Genomic DNA, 20,821 nt, shown 5'->3' on the forward strand with positions numbered 1-20,821 from the left:
GGAGGCAGGTTCAGTGCCCGGCTTGCAGGGGGGGCAGGATTTGGTGTCTGACCGTCACTGACCCCGCCCGTGATCGTAGTATTCACCGCTCTCTGGGCTCAGACAACTTCCATTCTCCTCATGGGGGTGGAAAGGGCCGTAGTATTCCTCTTTGATGATTTAAAAGTGTTCTGTGCCTTCTCCTCTTTCCTCTTCATATCCAGCCCTCTCCCTTCCCGTGCTGCTTTTCACGTTTCCATGGTAACCACTTCTATTGTATCTCTGACTGTGAAGAGAAATCTTGCAGATGTTAGTAGGGATCCAACACCTTCCAGGAGCTATTTTGATTCACAGCCTCCTTATCTCCCTGCGCTAATTTTCTTGTCCTTTCTTCTCCTACAGCTGCCTCCTTGCACCCCCCACCCAGGTACCGGCCAGCCCTTTAGCCTGGCTCTGTCTGTCCTCAGTGGGAGCCTGGGGGACCCGGGAGATGGCCAACATCTCTGGGGCTTATAAACCTTAATTCTTCAGGTGGCTCCGACACAACGCCTCGGCCCTCTTGACCACCAGCTGCACCTGCTCTTCCTCCAGGCGCATTGGCCTCCGCCCCAGCCTCACGGAAGGCTCATGATGACCCTGTCCATGCGTTTGAACATCTTCATTCTGTGCATTTCCCTCCAAGAGGTCAGCCAGTTCTCCTTACCAGTTTGGAGGGCAGGGCAGACATAGAAACACCCTCACACTCTTGTGCGCGCACACACACGCACACGTACATGCACATGCACATTCGTCAGGGCTTTGAAGACCTGCCACACCTGAATGGCCCACCTCCCCTTCCGGGCCAGGCTCAGCTGGCCATCTGGAAAGGCAATCAGAAGGGGGCTTTCTCGGTCACCTCCCTTTGCCCACAGTCCCTCCCTGGAACTGGGCATTATTCTTTTGATTACACAAGCCTGACAGCCTGATCATAATAAACATGTAACTGAAGAGAACCTATTCCTTTCCAGCCGCATTATTTATTCACCTAAAGCAAAGGCTGAGCTATATTTAGCATATGATGTCAGTGGGTTGTTTGGATTCTTGGAAATTGGCAGGAAGCCACCTCTCACATGATATATGAAATCACTGATAAATGCTTCTTTTCACCAAAAGAAAAACAGCTTAATAAATGCGGTTCTTTTCTGCTTTCATCTTCTCTCCCCTCACTCCCTCCCTCCCTCCCTCTCCTCCACCATCCTTCCTCCCCGTCAGTCCCTCCTCCTCCACCTCCTCCCACCCCTTCCACGTCTGGGATTTGTCTTTCTGTGGCACAGCTCAGCAGAGCCTGTGAAGTGGAAATGAGTTGCTCAATATCACAGATCAAAATGAGGCTGTTGGGATGCTCAGGATGGTTTTTTTCCTCTCTTAGAGCCTGGAAGGCTGCCAAAGTGCTAGCGAATCAGACACACACATACACAAAAAGGCAAATCTATACAGCAGTGGCTTTATGGGGCCGAGTATTTATGGTGCAGCACGAGCTCTAGGTTGCTGTTTTGCAGGCAAAGATGGGAAATAGATAGTGATTCAGGATTGCCATTAAGTGTGAAAACAGCCCCTGTACAGATTGCGTGTAATAAACCAAGTGCGGGGAGGAGCGGTAAGGAGCTCTGGGTTTGCCACACTGGATCAGCCTTGAGGCCCATCAGGTTGAAGCTCCTGATTTGTGTGCTGGTTAATACCCAGTGCTCGGAACAAATCTTCCCCGTCCAGCGCTTGGTCCGTGTACAAGGCTGTTGGAGGGCCTGGGCGGGGCTGTGCGTTTCGAATCACATTAATTCTTGCCCTCCTGTGGAGATCAGTTTATATGGCCCGAAGCACAAGATTTAATTGCTCTTCTCTTAGCTCCTGTAAAAAGCAGTGTCACTACTGATCTCATGGATTCCTGCGGCCCCTTTCATCATCAGCTGTAGGTTTGACTCAGTGGCCCCCAGCAGGAGCCTGGTAGATAGTCTTCCTGGCCATGGGGGACAGACAGGGAAGCAGTGGCTCCCAGTGAGAGGTTTATTTACATTTTTGGTCCTTGGTGCCATCTACTGGCCTCCTGTGCTGGCCTTGGTAGATACTGTCAAGACAAGTGATGTGCTTATTTTCAGCCCTTTATTATTTGGGGTATATTCATTAAAGTCCCTTCTAACTCGGCCATGCAGTCCTGCCTGGGTGACACCAACCACAGACATATGAGGGACTTGGAGGGTTTCAAAACCACCGCAGTGATGCTGGCTATGGCTGGCCGTTCCCCCCAAACCCCACCCCACCACCACCCCTGTGCTAAGCCCTCCGCAGCACCCCTCTCCACCCTTGGGTGGACAGGAGAACAAACAGCAAAGAGGAGGGAGTGAGTGCAAGCCAAATCTGCATCCTTAGTGTCTTTGGGGGGTGAGGAATAGATGGACGGAGAGAAGCATAGGCTGATCGACCTGGACGGATGCGGGAACGGGCCCCCACGACAACCAACCCACTCAGGGAGAGAGCCCACAGAATGAGCTGCTGGTTGCAGGTAAAAGCCATTCCCTGATCCAGCCTTCAGATCAGCATTCATTTGGGGCTCCATGGCAGGGGTACAGGTGAGTGCATGACTTTGTGTTGGTCGGGATTCTTTCTTCCTTTGCAAAATGAGGGGTACTGGGCCCAGAGGACCTGGTAGCTTCCTCCCAGGCTCTGAAAGCCTTGGGTTCTATAACTGTGTAGTTCTATGACGTTGTGGGTCACCCAGGGTGGTTTAACCCTTTCCTAGGAGGTCACGGCCCTCCTCTCCTTCCACCTTCCACCCCCCACCCCCCACCCCCACCCGACCCCAGGTGAGGTGAATGAGCTCTTAGACAAAGATGCTTCAGGAATGTTCCTGAATGCTGGAAATGCTGTGGGGCCTGAAAGGGTTAATAAAGAGCCTCCAGATGCACACTTGCTCTCACTGAGAACATGGCTCATGTGGGCTCTCTGGAGGGCCAGATCTCATTGATGATGATGGTGATGATGAATTTTGTTTTAAGCAAGGAACGATTCTTCTGGCACAAGCTGCTTAAAATGCTGCCCGGCATTCCACCAGCCCTAGATCTCATGTAGAATAGTCCTGTGGCATCTAGCACAGTGCCACCTGAGGGGGCAAATAAGCTACTCGCCCATTGCTGGAGGCTGGCCCAGGGCTTCCTCGGGGCATCACTGTCTGTTTTATTATATTATCTTGGGTGAGGTATGGGAAGACCAGACACAAGTGAAGAGAAAGAGACTGAGAAATTGTACAGGTTTTATTGTACTCATAGTTTGCTCAAGAGAACATGGTGAACCACCCAGGGCCACGCTGGTAAGCGCCAGGGTCGGTCGGGAGGCAGAGGTAGGGGGGACCTGGAGGCAAGAACCTCAGCTGTGGTTTCTGTGGAAAGGATCGGGCAAGGCAAAGCAACCAGGCTCAGGATTGGGTGGTTAGGTTTGAAACTGGCCCCCGTGTGAAATTCACGTTCACTGGGACTGTTAGACTGTACAGTTTAAAGCTGAGGACTCCAAATGTTTATGGGTATATTAGGGTTCTACAAAGAAACAGAACCAACAGAATATGTGTATGTCTGTGTGCGTGTATGTGTGAGACAGAGAGAGAAAGAGAGAGAAGTTTATTTTATTTTACTTATTTTTAAAGATTTTGTTTGTTTGTTTGTTTATTTATTTATTTATTTATTTATTTATTTATTTATGAGAGACACAGAGAGAGAATGAGAGGCAGAGACACAGGCAGAGGGAGAAGCAGGCTCCACGCCGGGAGCCCAACGTGGGACTCGATCCCGGGTCTCCAGGATCACGCCCTGGGCTGAAGGCAGCGCTAAACCACTGAGCCACCCAGGGATCCCCAAGAAGTTTATTCTAAATAATTAGCTCATGTGATCATGGTGATTATGGAGGCTGGCAAGTCCAAAATCTGACAAATAGGCTGGCAGACTGGAGACCCAAGGAGGAGCCAATGCTGCAGTTCAAGTCCAAAGCCTGTCTGCTGGCAGAATTTCCTCTTGCTCAGGGGAGGTCAATCTTTTGTTCAGTTCAGGCCTTCGACTGTTTAGATGTGGCCCACCCACATTCTGGAGGAGAATGTGCTCAACTCAAAGTCCAATGATTTAAATGTAATTTCATCCAGAAAAATATTTCATGGAATATTATGGAAACATGGAAACATCATGGAAACATCCAGAATAATGTTTGACCATATACCGTACCGTGGCTCAGCCAAGTTGACACACAGGCTTGACCTTCACATTGGAAGAGTCACGATTTGCTTAGGGGTTGCTAAAAGCTTCATGGGTGGCTGTTAAAGCATGTACTTCATAGAAATCACAAGTTTGGTTAATACACAGCCATTGTCCCCGTGAAGGCATAGCTCTCACATGGCAGGATCCCCACGGAGCCTCACCTCTCGATGCCTTCACTCAGGTAACTTCACAACTACCTCAGGAAAACACCTCTTGGCTCACAGAACACACTCGTTCCCCTTATCTCCTTGATCCTCACAACACTAACGAGGCCAGCAGTTCTGTCCTCATCTCAGAAACCAGAGACTGTGAGGGGAGAGGTAAGGCACCTTGACCCACTCGGGCCACACAACTTGCAAGTGGAAAAAGCCAGACTTGATTTCATCTTCTGGTTTCAAATGGCAGGAACTGGCTTTTAATGAGCACTTACGATGTGCTGGGCATCACCTGGGACACTCGCATGCATCAGTGTGCCTAACTTTCTGGAGGACTCAATGGAGACTCTCTGCATCCCTTCTAGAGTTCCGTGTGCAGGGAAGCTGAGCACCCCCATCCACATCACATGGCAGGGCGGGGGGCAGCCTTGAGCCCCTGATCTTCACCACCCTCTCTGTCCAGCTCCCCACCCTGACACATGGCCCCTGTACACCCAGACCCCACAGTCCATCTCTGGAGACTGTTAATTAGTCCAGCAGTGTAACTGAAGGCCATAAGAGAAAGCTGACAGAAAGTTTTGGAAAAACCCGACAAAGTAGAACACGGTCTCAAGATGAGGCAGGGGCTCCAGAAAGCAAGCATCACTTCCCAAAGCATCATATCTAGGGTTGGCCCCGGGTGCCCCCAGCATATCAGGAGGGTCCCGGGGCCTCATTTCCCTCTGAAGCATTCATCTTGTCTCCTATCTTTGACTCTGTCCCCCCAAACATGCTGGGCCCGTTCCCCCAGGATGGGCCAAACATGGGGAATGCATTCATTCAGTAAACCTTTGCTGAGTGCCAGGCACTGTGCCAGGAGCCAAGAGCTGAGACATGAAGGTGGATCCTGCTCCCAGGGCACCCACAGCCGGATAGAAGAGGCAGCAGCAACCCCTGGCAATGCCACCAGTCCAGCTTCCCTGTCAGGCCTCCAGAAAGCACCCCAGATCCACAGAGCGAGGCGTCACCCCCTGCCCAAGGGATGCTGGCAGTTCTGTGGGGAGGGTCAAGGGAGGTCAGGTTGGGTCAGCCTGGAGTGGACAGAGAGGGCTAGATAGTGGTTCCTGAGCTCAAAGGATTTATAAGCAGGTGAGGAGCAAGATTAAGGTGGGGGGACATTAGAAGCCATCCCAGGAAAAAAGAATTACATGTCAGGCAGCATGTGGCCTGTAAGGAAGCCTGGTGAGAGGAGGCGAAGGCTGGGATGATGGCTGCGCCGGGAGAAGTCACCCTTCCTGCTGCTGACCAGGCACAACCGTGCCCCTGACCTTCCCACGCGCCTCTGTCCCTTTTCTTCGAGGATGCTCCACGCACAAGCTCACCCGCCCGCATGAGCAGGGAGGCCACTTCCTGCTTCTCTCCTTGTACCTCTTGGCTCACGCTTGCCCCAGCTGAATTCCACAGCCACGGCCGGACCTTGTCTTGTCCTTGGTGCAGTCAGGTGCGCACAGGGTTTCTGACCCTTCCATTTCTGAGGTTTGCCTAAAGCTCCGCATCTCCTCTGCTTCCCGCGGCCTGGGGGAGAGAGGTAGTCTAATACACGCTTGCTGATGGGGATGTCCCAGGCCAGGCTTTGTGTCACCTGCAGCTCGCTCGCTCTGCCTGCTAGAACTGCTAAGTTATTACGGATGCCTTTGAACGCGCTTGTCTGCCCTGGGAGAGGGCTCCTCGGTGTGCTTGCCAGGGTGGCTTCGGAGCGAAGCAGTTGCCTTTGCGCGTGTCTGTTACAAACACGGACGGCGCGCGTGGTCCATCTCCTCCCCTCTGGCCTGAAGCAAGGATGATTGAAATGCGACATTTTAAACCCAAAAGCAAATTACAGCCAGGAATCAGTGTGAAATTACTCTCTTCTGCTCCGAGTGCCTTTTTAAAAGTCAGGCGGCAGCACCCAGGATGAAAGTTGGCCTGTCAGACAAGCCCATTCAAGCTTGCAATTCCTCTGTCATTTGCCCGACAGGCTTGTGATAAAGAGCAAGGATAAAAAAAAGCTCTGCCAAAAATAGGGCCACTGAGAACCCTACACCAGGGCAGACCCGGGAGCCAACGCCATCCGGGCCCTGCCCTGTCCCATAGGATGGTTGGCCGCGGAGCAGACTTGTTCTGACAGAGATACCACGTGACCTCGGATTTCAGCCCCAGAGACGTGGAAAGGAAGTGCCGAGAGACGCTGCATCTGTGAATCCCTGAAGAAAGGGTAGGGAGAACAAAGTTTACATTGAAAACCTTGACTTTCCAAATGGCATGTTGAGACAGCCCCACAGCAGACAGGTTTGCTGCAGGCCTGGTACGCGCCCTGCGCTGCCGCGGCCCGGAGATTCATCTAGAAAGACAATAACGAGCCTCCTTCTCCCTGGTGCCCTGCTTACTCCCTTTTGCCCTCTTTCTGGGCCTTCAGTTCCCCGGGGGTGGTACCCTAGGGGCCCAGAAGAGGGAGTGCCCCCTGGGCAGCCGGGAGGGAGAGCGGCCCACGAGGGGAAGACCAATCCTTTGTCTGGTGAGCCGAGGACAAGGCTGCCGCGGCCTGGTGACAAGCACTCTGGGCTGCAAGGGACATGCAGATCCTGTCCCGGTCTGCTGCCAGCTGTCAGGGGGAGGCGGGCAGACTGACTTCCAAGGCTCTTTGCCTACTCCCCAGGCTGAGGCAGACGACTCTGCACACCCCACAGGGTTATTTGCCCTCAAAGGTTAAGAGGTCATGCCTGCATACAGAATCAGATGTTGCTCATTTGCCTTGCCACCTGGGGTTGTCTCTTCCCCTGAGCTTCCCTCACCTCCCTGAGGTTGGCATCATCAGCTCTGGCTCACAGGGAAGACCATGATGTCTCAGAAACATTAGCTAATGTGCCTCAGCTCACACAGCTAGGACGTGGTCGATCCAGGAAGTCAGACCTAGATCTTTGGGATCTAAGTCCAGGGACTTCCATAGTTCTCTCAGCCTGCTTCAGAGGCAGCTACTCCCATGCAAACAGGGTGTGTCACCAGGTCCCTTCTTACCTCCAGTGCTTAGCTTCTCAAGGTGAGCTCTCTGTCCCCATCCTTCACATCTTTGTGCCCCACCACTCATTTGTCATGAGGGACAATTGCATAAGGAACCAGATGTTAAAGTGGCTGCAGATAGCTGGCAGCCATAAAACCCGATTTGGGTCTTGTTTATAAAGGCCCCAAACTAAACTGCTGAAGGAGCAGCGGGGACTCCGACGTGGCAACCATGTCACGGTCAAGTCCTTGCAGGGCCACAGCCTCAGAGCCGTCTAACTGCTCTATAGGCCCCACCACCGGTACTAGTCAGTGGCACTGCTGCTGTGGTCATCGCGACCACCAGCTTCTACACATGTACTCTGCTTCCGATCACTGACGAGGCAGACGGTCACGCAGGCCAGGCTGTCCCCACTCCTGCCGGCTGTCTTGTGTGTCACTCACAGCCTCCTGCAGGCAGAGCCTTCCCTGGGGAGGTTTCCCGGGGGACCCTTTCCTTTTCATCCTTAAACAGCTGTCACACTGTCCCAGTTGTTTTTCAAAAAGGAGGTTCCCCAGGGCTTCATGGAGGCGGACTCAAACTTGACCCCACCATGTTGATGTATTCACCTCCACCTCCCCTCGGGAAAGGGGTGCCAAGCCCCGGGTGCCTGGGCTGGATGCTGGCAGCCTCCCCGCCTTGGCAGCTCATCCATCACCTGTTGTCTCCTACCCAGAACATAAGTCTGGACACGCAGGGATTGCAGTGGTTCCTGCAAAGGCAACCTTCTGTAGCAGAACCCGGGACTTCTGGGCAGACCGGCTTCACGCCCCACGGGGCAGTCTGTCATCGGAGCAGTTAGAGCGGGGCACGGAGGTAACGCAGTGCAGTGCGTAGGGTCGCTGAGGGAGGCCATCACTCAACACTTGATTCTGAATTTGGCATCTGCCGAGAGCTTCTCGGCCACTTCCGTTAGCTACTGCTCCTAACCGTCCTCGGGATGGGGGTGGGAGCTCTTGTCCTCCTCTCAAGAATAAGGAAACAGGGAGAGAACTATCTCCAGGGATACATCCACAGAGTGCGAAGGGGTCGGCACCCTTGGCAGTGAAGTGTGACCTTGGTCACCATCGCCTTTCAGCCCCGGCCACGCGCGCATCCTGTGTGTACCCTGGGGAGGGCGACTGTGGAGTGTGGCTTTCATCCAGGAATCGTCTAAGACATTAACTTGCGAGGGGCCCTCGTGGAGGTCTGGGTCGCTGTCACGTGGTGCGGAAGGGGCAAGCCCAGAGGGTAAGTGATCTGCAGTGAATCACAGAGTGACAAGCACCTGCTCAGCCCAGAAGAGAAGGCTGACTCCCCGGCCACGCCCCAGGCCGGCTCTGAAGCAAGATGTATTTTTAAACACAAGCCTTGTAGAGAAAATGTTCCCTAGCATGTCCCCATAGCCTACTAATGGGGCAACTGTTGGCAACCAGGACTATCAGCCCGTGCTGAGGGCTGTGCTCTCAATTTTTAGTTCTATTCTTGTCCCCTGGCATATGATAGGGGCTGCTGTCCCAGGAGGCTGCAGGCTGCTGATGAAAAAGAAGGTTTCAGTAGGTTCTCGCCTGCTCTCAATTTCAAGACTCTCTGATTTCGTTCAGACGTGGGGCCTGTGGGCCTGTGCTCATTTACGGAGTTGGAAACTTTTATTTTTTTTCTTCTTCTTCTTGCTCGCACTGACGCCATGGAAACTGCCCGATGCTTCCCAGAAGGCCGGGGTCCCCCTGCTTCGCCCCAGGGCTGAGAAGGCTGTTCCCCTGGGGTTGTCGGGGGGTGGGAGGCAGCGGCTGTGCTCCTTCCTGCCTGGGCCTGGTTTCCCAGCTTCCCAGGGGCTCACAGGTGCCTCCTCATACCCACCCCTCCTTTGCAAATGAAAAGAGCCATTTCGGGGTCAGTTTTGCTGCTGCTTCTTGCTCTGATCAGGGTCTATTTCTCAGCCAGAGCAAAGAAAGACACCTTAGAAGTCCTAATTAAACGGTTCTTGTTAATCCGTTCAGGGTATCCTGCTGCATCGTGCTGGTGTGTCCCTGTGGGTTAGTCGGGTTGCTGTGGTCCGTGTCATTGTTTGAAAGGAGGCTTCTCTGACCAGGGCTGGAGGCGACGCCCTTTGTCTGCCTCTCGGCTCTGTGGTCCTGGCCCTCGCCAAGGGAACCGTTCTTGCACTGCTGTGTTTATTTGAGTTATGTAATATAAACAGCTCCAAGGAGATGGGCTCCTCCACTTTTGTGTTTAGACTCAGCCTTCACTTGCCCTCTGCAGAGCTCGTCACTTGGGTGGTTTCCTCTAGCCTGCTCTGTTTTGTTGCTGGAGAACAAAACAGCCTGCCCTTGACCCTTCTCCAAGACAAGCTCTTTCCTCTCATGACCCAGCAAAGGAGAACTAGACGCTGCTCATGCGTGTCCTCAAAGGCTCGGCTCGGGCCAAGGGGACAGGGGGCCGTCCAAACCCAGCAGAGACAAATCAGTCGTGGGTACTGACTCTCTCTGTGGCTTCTTCACTGACATGGGGTTGGTTCCTCCACACCAGGAGTATCCCTAAAGCATTGAAGACATAATTCCACTTAGCCTATGGATTCACACGCGACTTTTCAAGAACACAACTGATGGGTGAAACCCATGTGAGTACAGCTAGGAGGGAAGTTCAAAAGGCATTATTATAGACGTCAGCTCCACATTGTTTTGCTAACCTCATCCACTTCAATCAAATATTTTCAAAGCATTTCATTGCTAATTAGGCCACATTCATGGTTTATCCCCCCATGACTCCACACAACAGGAAAACACTGTGCATCTTCTCACTGAGTTTGCCTTGGCACGATGGCGTTCAAGGCACAGTTGGATTATAATGCATTTTTAGTAACAGGTTCTTGAGACAACTCTCCAAAGGCTGAGTCACTTATTTCTTTATTTATACAGTTGTCTTAATGCAGATCACAAATATTTTCGGAATAGTTATTGACTCTCACATTTCTTATGGTGAGATTCCATCTCTTTCTCTTTAAACACCCCCAACACTCACGTTTGCCATCTCCTGAGGTCACCCACCTCAGGGCAAGAAGGATGTTTGTTCTTGTCATCTCTTCACACCTGTGGGTTTGGGAAGGCAGGACTAGAAAAAAAAAAAAAAGTGTGCCCCCAGGGTATCAGGGTCTGGAGGAGGGAAAGAGACAGTGGGAGTGACCCTGAATACAGCCAGAGTGGACTGTGCCAGCCCTATGTCTCCTCCCACTGGATCCCCAGAAAACTAGGAGAGAAAGGAAGACAGGGAGGAAAGAAGGAAGGAAAGAAGGCAGGAGGGAGGGAGGGAGGGAGGGAGGGAGGGAGGGAGGGAGGAGAATTTATAGCAATGAGAGGGAGGGAAAATAGAATTGGAGCTTTTTTGTGTTAAGAAATACTTTAAAGTCTACCAGCTGAAGCCCAGCCAGGGCCTCTGACAAAGCCACACAGTATCCCCGTGTGCCTTTAAGGCTTCCAGAACCTCCCTGCATTTTTGCAGCAGCAGCAGCAGCTACAGTGGCTTCCAGCCCTTGTATCTCTCTAACTTGCAAAGGCCCAGCTCTTACTCTTCCGTCTCCCTCTGTTTCTCTCCTAAAAGGTCAAATCCCAGCACACCTCAACTTTTCAGCACTTTCCGGGGCGGTGAGAGCCCCTCCCTGGGGGGCTGGAGAGAGGGTTGTGAGGGTGGAGGAGTGGGGGGTTTGCTGGAGGAAATCTGCTGGGGCCTTGACTTTCTCACACATGTTTCAGATGTGAAGGGTGTGATTGTAAACAGCGTCCTCATCGCTGCCAGAGCTGGCCTCCCCACCCGAGTCCTGTTCCCAACACCCTAGGGGTTCCAGTAATAGGGCGTAAAGCAAACAAAGAAAAACAGTAATCTGGTGTTCCAATTGCATTTTTTGTTTTTAGAAAATGTTAATGATAGGTTATTTGATTACCCTAGGTTTGGCTCTGCTTGCTCTTTATTAAGCACATCTGGTATTTAGTGACAATATAAGTAGCAGGAGTTTTTTTGGCACTTGAAAATAAGCTCATCCAATGTTGCCATGCAGTTTGGAAACTCGTCAGAGAGGCCAGCCAAACTTGCGGAGATACAAGACTTTTTCTGTAGGCTGGGCAGCTGGCCAGGACAGCTAAAAAATGTGAATTGGCTAAGAATTGCTGCCACGCAAACACTTCTGGAAATTTCTATGCTTGGGCCTGCCAAATCCATTATGCACAACATGAATTACAAGAGTTTCTATCTCTCCCAGCAGTTGCGTTTTGAGTGTAATTCTCTTGCGCGCTTTATGAAACATACACACACAACCAAAATGAGAAAAACACCACAAAAATCCACTACCATTTTTTTCGTCTCTTTCCATTTGGGTTGCCAAGCACACAACTTTTCCTGAATTAGGAGAAATAGCCTCAAACTTTGGTTTCAATTACATTAAATCTAACACGTGGGAGGGAACTGGGCTTCCTGGAAATTCTAGAAAGGAAGGATGTCTCACATCATGGAGACAGCCTAATATCTAAGTAGGAAGAACAATAAAACGCAACGAAAGAACTTGGAAGGGGCAAAACATAGACACCCTCCATTCTCCAAGGCCAGTCACTGGGGTTTGGGTCTTGCTGACAGATTTTTAGTCAGAGGGGGAAGCCAACCCATCCACAGAAGGTTCTATTCCTGTACCCACGACTGTAACCCTGCATGAGGGTCCATCCGGCACCTACAAGCACACGAGCGGAGGATGGGCCGGGAGGACACGCCACAGCCGGACAAAGGGAAAGCAAGCAGGAGAGAACAACTGACCTTTCTAGGCAGATCCCGGTTCTGCCCAGGCTTCCCTCCTTTCCCAGGGCTCAGAAATGTTTGCATCATTTTCTGATTCCAAATTGAGACTTGCCTCTTTCTTGTGATTCAGATGCGCTAGATTACTCAGACTCTGCCCAGGATCATAAATGGGCCTGGAGCTCTACTTCTATTCTGGAATGACATTCTTCACAGCACACATTTAATAGCTAATATGAGATAACCACACTTGCCAGCTAATAGCCAGATAATCACACTAGCACGTTGTGAGACAGAATGTCATACCTCTAAATCCTTCCAGTTCTGACCAGATGTAATAATGCTTTCTTGACATACAGCCTTTCTCACGAGAACTTTGATTCTCATGATTTCATGAGAGAATCATGTCAATACCAGGGAGTCAAAACTCTAAGGTGTTCTAAGAGCCAATGGTCCCAGCTGTGCCATCATCAAGCTGCTACACGGGTCTGTGCCTCAGTTTCCCTCTCTGTGTTTGCTGGTCACCATTTTCCCAGGATATGGAAAAAGCTGTGAGATTGAGCATCAGGTCTGGCCAGGACCCTTGTGACTCTGTGACCTCCTTCCAGGAGGCAGATGTCAGCATACCGTCTTCGCTTGGGAAATGGGGACAGTGACAACTTCCTCATGGCACGATTGTGAAGAACCAAGTATAATAATAACCAGGCAACTGCTTTGCAAACCGCAAGGCACTCTGCACATGTGGGTTGTTATCAGTATCTTGGAATTCCTGATCATAGAACTTTGATCACTTAAATTCCTGTGAATGGGACGTAGAGTGTGTGAGTCAAAGCAGTCCACGCACATGCATAATGTAATCCGGAATTTATTGGGGCCAGCAATGAGGAGAGGCTGTCGCTTTCCGCAGCTGATATAGGACAACCTCTCTCAATATAACTCTTAATTAAAGTATGTCCCTTGCTTACCCTCTCATTCCCCTTCTTCCTCTCTCTTTTCCTTCTTTCACGAATCTATTGGCAGCAATCACTGTGAATGTGCCATTTGACTATGTCGACCTAAGATTGGAGGTGAGGTTGCCTGAGCTAATTAAATTTCCTTTCCCAGAGTGAACTGTATCCCAGAACTATAGTTCACACTAAGCAGTTAAACAGGTTTGGGCATTTGGAAAAAAAAAAAAAAAAAAAGAAGAAGAAGAAAAAGAAGAAAAAAACACACTGGGGCCCCGAGAAAGCACTCTTGGCCTCATTTCCATTTGGCTCACATTGTCCTGTTCTTGGCTTAAATTTGGATCCCAGGACACATTTTCTCAGTTTCCTTTTCTCATGTTCCTGGATCTTTGTTGTAGAATTGTAGGAAACACAGAGTCAGGGGAGTCAGCCAGAAAGGATTTCTCCCCTTCCCGGGAAGGTCTCGGATCCTGTCTCAGACACCACAGTGTGGGCAGCCTCCCCTCTGCTTTATTGTTTTCTTCGTGATGGCCCAAACTGGGGGAGTTTGAATTCACATTGGTCAAGGGTTTTTTTTTTTCCTTTCTCACTTTTGAGGAGTTGCCCTCTGACTCCCTGGTAAGGACAGCACCAGTAAGCCAGCCTGGTTCCGCTTTAACCTTGGGGCTCCAGGGCTTCTGAGGTCAGACCTAGAGCCTGTGAACTAGGGTGAGTCCAGCCCAGCGGAAGCGTGAACAAAAGGGAGCACAGAAGGCCACTGTTGGGACATGCAGAGGGAGAGAATGGGGCCTGGGGGCGGGGTGGCAAGGGCGCAGGAGGGCATGACTGGAAAGAAGGCCTGGCTGCCACCACTGCCATCCCGGGCAAGGACGGTGACAACAGACCAGCAGCTCACACACAGCACAAGGGCTGGCTCTGCCTGCCCGGCACCCCAGAGTCTGTGTACTTTCTCTGTTGAATCCAGTTGGCACTGATGTTGGTGGGGTCACAGGGTGAACGTAGAATTTTCTGGAATAAGAGGCAGATGGTGAAGCATTCCCAAGACTTTGTAATATCCAACCAGCCACTCCTGCCATTTACCTTTCAGGTTTGCCGCTGTGAATAATAGCCATAAATATTTATTGAACCAGGCCTCCTTCTCCCAGCTTGTCACTGTGAATTGCTTTATTCTCACAGCAGCTCAACACCGTTTCTCTATGACCTAGGCCCTAAAATTACCCCTATTGTTCAATGGGGAGACTCAAAGCTTGGGTGGGTTAAGTGACCTGACCAAGTCTATACGGCTCATGGGACATGCTGGGCCTCTCTCTGGTGTCCTATTGGTTAACACACAGCCACCACCCAAGGCTTTGGACCACTGACCACTCACCCCTACTCTGTGTCAGTAATATTGTTTTTGCATTTTTGTCAAAATGGGCTTTTCATAGGAGGAGGTTGAAGCACACACTCCCCAACCCTCCCCACCCCCGGCCCTGAATTCCGGGGGTGCTTTATGATTCCACCAGCTTTGGCTTCTAGGTGGTTGCACCTTCCCAGGCAGGCTTACCACCACAGCCCTCACTGCCTTCTGCTCGCTAGCCCTGGTGACAGCAAGAAAATCCCATGCTCTGACCAATAACTAATATGCGAGAGGCTCACTAAGTTTTCAGGTCAAATACACTGTCAAGTGCTCACAGACAAACCATTTCATCCAACATTTTTGAAGTGAAGATGATTTTCCACTCTTGTATATTCAGTGTTTGCTGAGCACCTGCTGTGCTTAGTATCGTCCTACTTGTACTGTTTGAGGCACTGCCTCAAAGAGGTCGCATGCACAGGATGGACATGCTCTTGAAACTCCAGCGTTCCAGAGAAAACTCTTCCTGTGATTTTCACGCAGAACCCACTCTTCCTCTCCACATGACTCCTCTGGGTGTAAGAGAAATTAAAAAGTTCTTCGTGGAACAGTTATCTGATGCTTCTTTTTTTTTTTTTTTTTTTGAGTTTTTATTTATTTATTCATGAGAGACACAGAGAGAGAGAGAGAGAGAGGCAGAGACATAGGCAGAAGGAGAAGCGGGCTCCATGCAGGGAGCCCGATGTGGGACTTGATTCCAGGTCTCCAGGATCACAACCTGAACCAAAGGCAAATGCTTAACCACTGAGCCACCCAGGTGCCCCATTATCTGATGCTTCTTAATGGGATTGCTGATGTTACCAACAGGACCTCCCCAGGAGCCACTGGTTGAGAAAGTGTGTGTATGACACAAGAAGAGAATGAGGGAGAAAATACAGCTGTCACTATTGTTTCTAAATGACAAGACCTGTTTTAGCACCATGGGTATAGATAGTTATTAGTGTTACATATCACCTTTATGTTTAATGTATGTAATAGTCCAAGAAGCTAAAAAATATATATATACTTTGGAGAGGGTGGTAAATCTAAGATTTTACAGATACCTGCTAAATTGGGTTGAGTCTTAGCTCCTTCTTAGCTCATAAGTGTCTTAGTTTTTTACCACCATGTAACAAATTACCATAAACTCAGCAGCTTCAAATGACACATACTTTTTTATCTCACAGCTTCCACTGGGTACCTGGGTCCTCTGCACAGGGTGTCACAAGACTGCAGTCAGTGTGTCAGCTGGAGCTCAGGTCTCCCTGGGCTCAGGGTCCTTCCTCCGCAGGCCCACAGGCAGAATTCGTTTCCTCAAAGCCATACAGCTCCTAACTGTCTGTTTCTTTGAGGCCAGAAGGGAGACAGGGAATCTGCTGCTTTGTCTCTGACCTCTAGATTTTCTTTTGAAGGCCTCATCTGATTAGGTCAGACCCACCCAAGATAATCTCTCTTTCGATTAACTTAAAGACAACCGATTAGAGATCTTAATTACATCTGCAAAATCCCTTCACCTTTGCCACTAAGGTAATGAAGCATCAGAATGATATCCTATCACCTTTGCTGTGCTCTATCGGCTAGAAGCAAATTAAAGCCCTGCTCACACTCAAGGGGGAGAAGATGATACAAAGGTGACAGACATTGGGGTCATCTTAGAATCTCTGGGTAGGAAGGTCATCTGCATACTTTTTGATCTATTTCTATTTAGCAAAGCTATAGGCACACGATGGAAAAGCAATGGATGGATACTGAGAATTTAATGTTTGGAAATAAATTAAGGTTTTTGAAGACACAAAGTTTCTTCCAGCGCACACCCTGAAAAGGGTCATGCTTTCCCCCAGTAGGTCTTCAGGGGTTGGGGTGAAGGAAGTGTGGGTAGGTGACAATTCAGAAAGTACATGAGCTAAAAAAAACACAAGCTGGGAAATCTAGGGCCCGGCCCAATTGCTCCTCTGAAAGCTCTGTGAGCTTCCCCCATTTGGGGAGCAGGGGAAACCGTACCTGCTTTCCCTTGGCAGGGCTGCTGACCAGGCAAAAGGAGACCAATAAACTGCAGGGACAAAGGTCTCATTGTCCTGTCCGGACTGCCGAGGAGCTGGCTGGCAGTTAACAATATGCTGCTATCTCAAAAGGTGGGCGTGTGATCACATCGCCAGGAGGTGGTTTTGTTTTTTTCAATGATAACCAGTGAGGCATTCTTGAGAGGCAGCCAAGTCTCTCCCATAAACTGGGGAATGCATTTTCTGAGCCCACGTTGGGGAGAAAGAGCCCCTTCCACACTTCCTCCAGAGTCCCACCCCAAAGCTGAGTTCTAGGGCCCCAAACGCCCGGTGCAGGGGTGCAGCCTCTCCAGCCGGCCTCCGCAGTCCCCCACGAGGCACACAAAGGAAGCGAGATCGTGGGGGTCCGGGGCCTTTCTCGGTCAGGTGAGGACCGCTCCTCAGTTAGCCCGAGCGTTGCAGCCGCGCGGGGCAGGCACAGGTGCCGAGGCTCGGACCCACCCGCACGGGGCCTGCGGACCCAGCCTCCCCTCCCCGCGAGGCCGCCGGCGGCGGATCATGTGCCAACGTCAGATCAATGTAGGAAATAAACGTGTAATAAGTAATAATGGTGTCGTAAGAGTGGTTGTCACTGCAGTGGTTCTCTCTGCTGAAAATATGGGCTCCAGAGTGTGGATTTCTTAGGCTAATTTTGCCCTTATTTAAAAGAAACTTTTAAAACACATAAAAGATGTGCTTTATAATAGGGAAGACTATTTAAAAAGGGCAGAATGAAAAAAAACAAAAAAATTTAAAAAATAAAAACTAAAAAGGGCAAAATGGAAGAACACAGCTTCATTTTATCCTTGTTTAACCATTGTCTTGTTCTTTTGGCTTTGAAAGGTCAAGTAAGTTTTTGTTTTCTGGAAGAACCGGTATGTATGTATGTATGTATGTATGTATGTATTTTTAAAGATTTTATTTATTTATTAACAAGAGACACAGAGAGAGAGGCAGAGACATGGGGTGCCTGATCCTGATGCAGGACTCTATCCCAGGACCCCAGGATCACGACCTGAGCCAAGGTCATATGCTCAACCCCTGAGCCACTCAGGCCCCCTGGAAAAAACAGTATTTAGATGCGACCCTCCACATCTCCCACCCTGTCCTGGTTTCCTCACATCACCACGCCTGGGTCCTAAATTCTCCAAGAAGCTACGTGACTTCAAGCTCAAACCAGGGCTGCAGTTGTTTACGTGGAAGAAAAACAAGCATCTTTAGTGATCTGGAAGCCAGCTCAATTTATGATTTGCACACTTCGGAGCTTTCGGTGGAAACACCCCAACACCGCTATCTCAATGCGTTTTTCCTGACTCATCAGAAGGAACAGGCCCGTGAATGAAGGAAGCTGGATTGTGACTTCTCTTGTATTCCTGCACCCACTTAAACATGCATTCTAGAACATGAGGCAATTTGAGTAAACCATCTTGCTTTTGAGTCACACACCAAAGATATTTTCGTATCTGAGATGCTTAAAGCATGCCTTACATGGGACGCAAAGACACAGCCAAATGAGGGCAAAGTGAGGAATGGGAAACGAAATGTCTTGTAATAACTGCCTGGTCTGGACTATGGACTTGGTTGGAATTTCCAAACGAGGGGATCTTGTTGTTTTTGAAAGCCATGTTGACAAACTGATACTGTATTTTTAGCATGCTGCAAATGGAAAGCATGCAAGATATGTGAACAATATATTTCCAAATATGACACATATTTATAAAACACAGTAAACGCATGACAGATTGAGTAGGATATGTGGAAAAATAACAGCTGTGCTACACCCTATTTCTTAGCAAATTCATACACAACAAATGACATTCACATCCCATGTTTTTGCAAAATCTAGTTTTTACGCATTTTGGAAAAGGATGTAGGGAATGAAAGCAAAAGTTTGCAAAAGAAAAAAAAACCGGAAGATGGCTGTAAATTTAAGCGACGTGTCATGTAATTATCATGTAGAAAACTAGTTCCAGGTAGGTTACCCCATTTCTCCCAGCACGCTGCCTTTTGATGGAAATGATATTAAATGAAGCATTAGAAGTGATTTCCATTTTAAGATGGGCTAGAAAGGTACATATAAGGGAAAACATACAGAACATTTCAGTATCTAAAAAAACCAACATGTCTGCCAATGATGTGAAGATTCACTTAGATGGAGTAGAATTGATGCCATTCATAGTTTGTGGCATCAAAGACAAGACTGGGCTCTGAACTGAGAAAAATCTGACCAGAGACTCTTGGATTTGAATAAAAGGCCACAGAGATCCATGCTATGTTCTAAAGCAGGGACTTATCATGAGAAGCAGTGTTTTTGAGGAGAGCATGTTGGCACCTCTGAGTACAGTGCCGGCAGAGCAGTCTCTAACGACCGTGGTAGGAATTCCTTATATTTGTAATATAGACATTTACAATTCACAAGTGAGTTTTCTCATTTTCAAACCCATAATTTTATTCAAGCTATGGAACAGCCCTGTGAGGCCTGCAAGAAAGGTTTCATCATTCACGCTGTCCTTACAATGAAACCAAGAGTTTGTGACTTCAGGGTCACCCTTAGAAAGAAGAGGCGCCAATCCAAACAACAGGGATATTTGTTCATTTAGCATGCTACCTGGGAGAGAGGGAGCTATAGGCCTTTTTTTCCTTCCTCTTCTTTTTACTTCTGCTTTTTTCCAAGTTTTCTGTGATTAGAAAATCTTATTTTATAGTTAAAATATTTTCTAATGTATAAATTAATAACAATATAATTATAAAATAAATTATTTTATGACTATAAAATGACAGTAGATATTATTGTTGTCAACAAGGGACAAAATCTCTGTTCTCCTTCCTTGTAGACCACTCCCTTACCTCCATCCTCTACTTGAAGCTGGAGCGGACTTCCCTGTGCCTTTCATTGTTGGCCTCTGCCCCCAGGCCGGAGGAAATGCAAACTCAGAGAATGCCAGGCTCTATTCTGTAGGCTGAACTGGTGTAAGTGAATGTAGAACAGACCAGATTGTGAGTCTAGAAAACTAAACTTGCATCCTATTTTCTACAATGCTGGGAAGTTCCTTCATATCTGTGTGCCCTAATTTCCTGTTCTGTATCCTTTTTGCCAGATATGGAGTGTTTCAAGATTCCGAAGCAAACAGTGCCTTATCAAAGAAAGGTGATGCTAAGATTACATTCTTATGGGAGACTTTGCTAAAACGTTAAAATACTGCAGTTGAATTTTCTGGTTGGCCTTGGCCCTATTGGAAGGAGACTTTGGGTAGCAGAGTATGGGGAGGGAAGGGCCGGTGGGCATGGGAGACTGTGGAGAGGGAGATGTATCAGTTGAATTGAGATGGAAGTCATCGGAGGGTATTCTGAGCTCTTCTGGTCCTTCCCTTGTGGGCATGGCTCTAATGGGACCTTCTTCACTAATGGACTCGCCACAGAAACTCATACAAGGAGGCCATCTGATCTAGCATCATAGATAAGAACAGACCAGACTGCTTCCTTGATGTTGGGCAAAGCAACTTAGCCTCTCAATTTCCCCCTTTCTCTACCTGTAAATAAATGATCTCACTGGAAGGTGAAGAATAATTGAGATCAAATTCCTGGAGGACTTGATCTTATGGTTCAGTTTTAACCCTTGGGGGAGGAGGGCCTTTGGAACCTTCCGAGCATCCAATGAGAGCTAGGAGCCTTCCTCCCAGAACAATACATACATAACCATCAACTTACACATAAATTCATGTGGTTCATAGACTCCCTCAAGCTTAAACTTCCTTTAAGTTAGAAAAAAAAAAAAACAACTCCTACTATAGAAGAGAAGTGTTATAAACATGTAAAGATAAATCATGTGTCATTTTCATCATGTCACTGCCATCCCATGGACTTCATTCGTGCATCTCATGTGCTATGTTATCACTACTATCCTCATTTCATTGTTATTAAAAATACTCTATCATCTCTATTGGTGTTTGTCCTTCCCCCAGGCCCTCACCACCTGGTTTTTGATGATTATTCTTTATACTCTAAGGGCCTTGGAACCAGGGATGCTTTGCTTCTGGTCCTGTGTGTAAGATAACATAGATCTCTTCCATCTAGATATAATCTAGTAAATAAATAAGAATATGTATAACTAAAGTGAGTTGTTAAAATGAGCTGTTCTTTATCACCCTTGGACAGTTAAAATTACAGTGACTGAGAGAAAATGAAAAGTAGCCTCTCAACATATTATAGAGGACACTTGACACACGCATTCAAACTGAGACTGAT

General features: G+C 48.8%; 2 long non-coding RNA genes across 2 annotated transcripts; one reads left to right on the forward strand and one right to left on the reverse strand.

The window, feature by feature from the left end:
- Positions 1-4,639: 4,639 nt before the first annotated feature.
- LOC111095434 lies at positions 4,640-12,397 on the reverse strand. Its single transcript, XR_005357768.1, has 3 exons — positions 12,237-12,397; positions 7,439-9,976; positions 4,640-6,627 (listed from the first exon to the last, which is right to left on the reverse strand). It is a non-coding gene; the product is annotated as an uncharacterized LOC111095434 (long non-coding RNA).
- Positions 12,398-15,256: 2,859 nt separating this feature from the next.
- On the forward strand, positions 15,257-20,388 carry LOC106558664. Its single transcript, XR_005357529.1, has 2 exons — positions 15,257-19,546; positions 19,675-20,388. It is a non-coding gene; the product is annotated as an uncharacterized LOC106558664 (long non-coding RNA).
- The last annotated feature ends 433 nt before the right edge of the window (positions 20,389-20,821 follow it).

The sequence above is a fragment of the Canis lupus genome, chromosome 4 (assembly GCF_011100685.1).
Source record: "Canis lupus familiaris isolate Mischka breed German Shepherd chromosome 4, alternate assembly UU_Cfam_GSD_1.0, whole genome shotgun sequence".
In the NCBI taxonomy this organism is placed as follows: domain Eukaryota; kingdom Metazoa; phylum Chordata; class Mammalia; order Carnivora; family Canidae; genus Canis; species Canis lupus.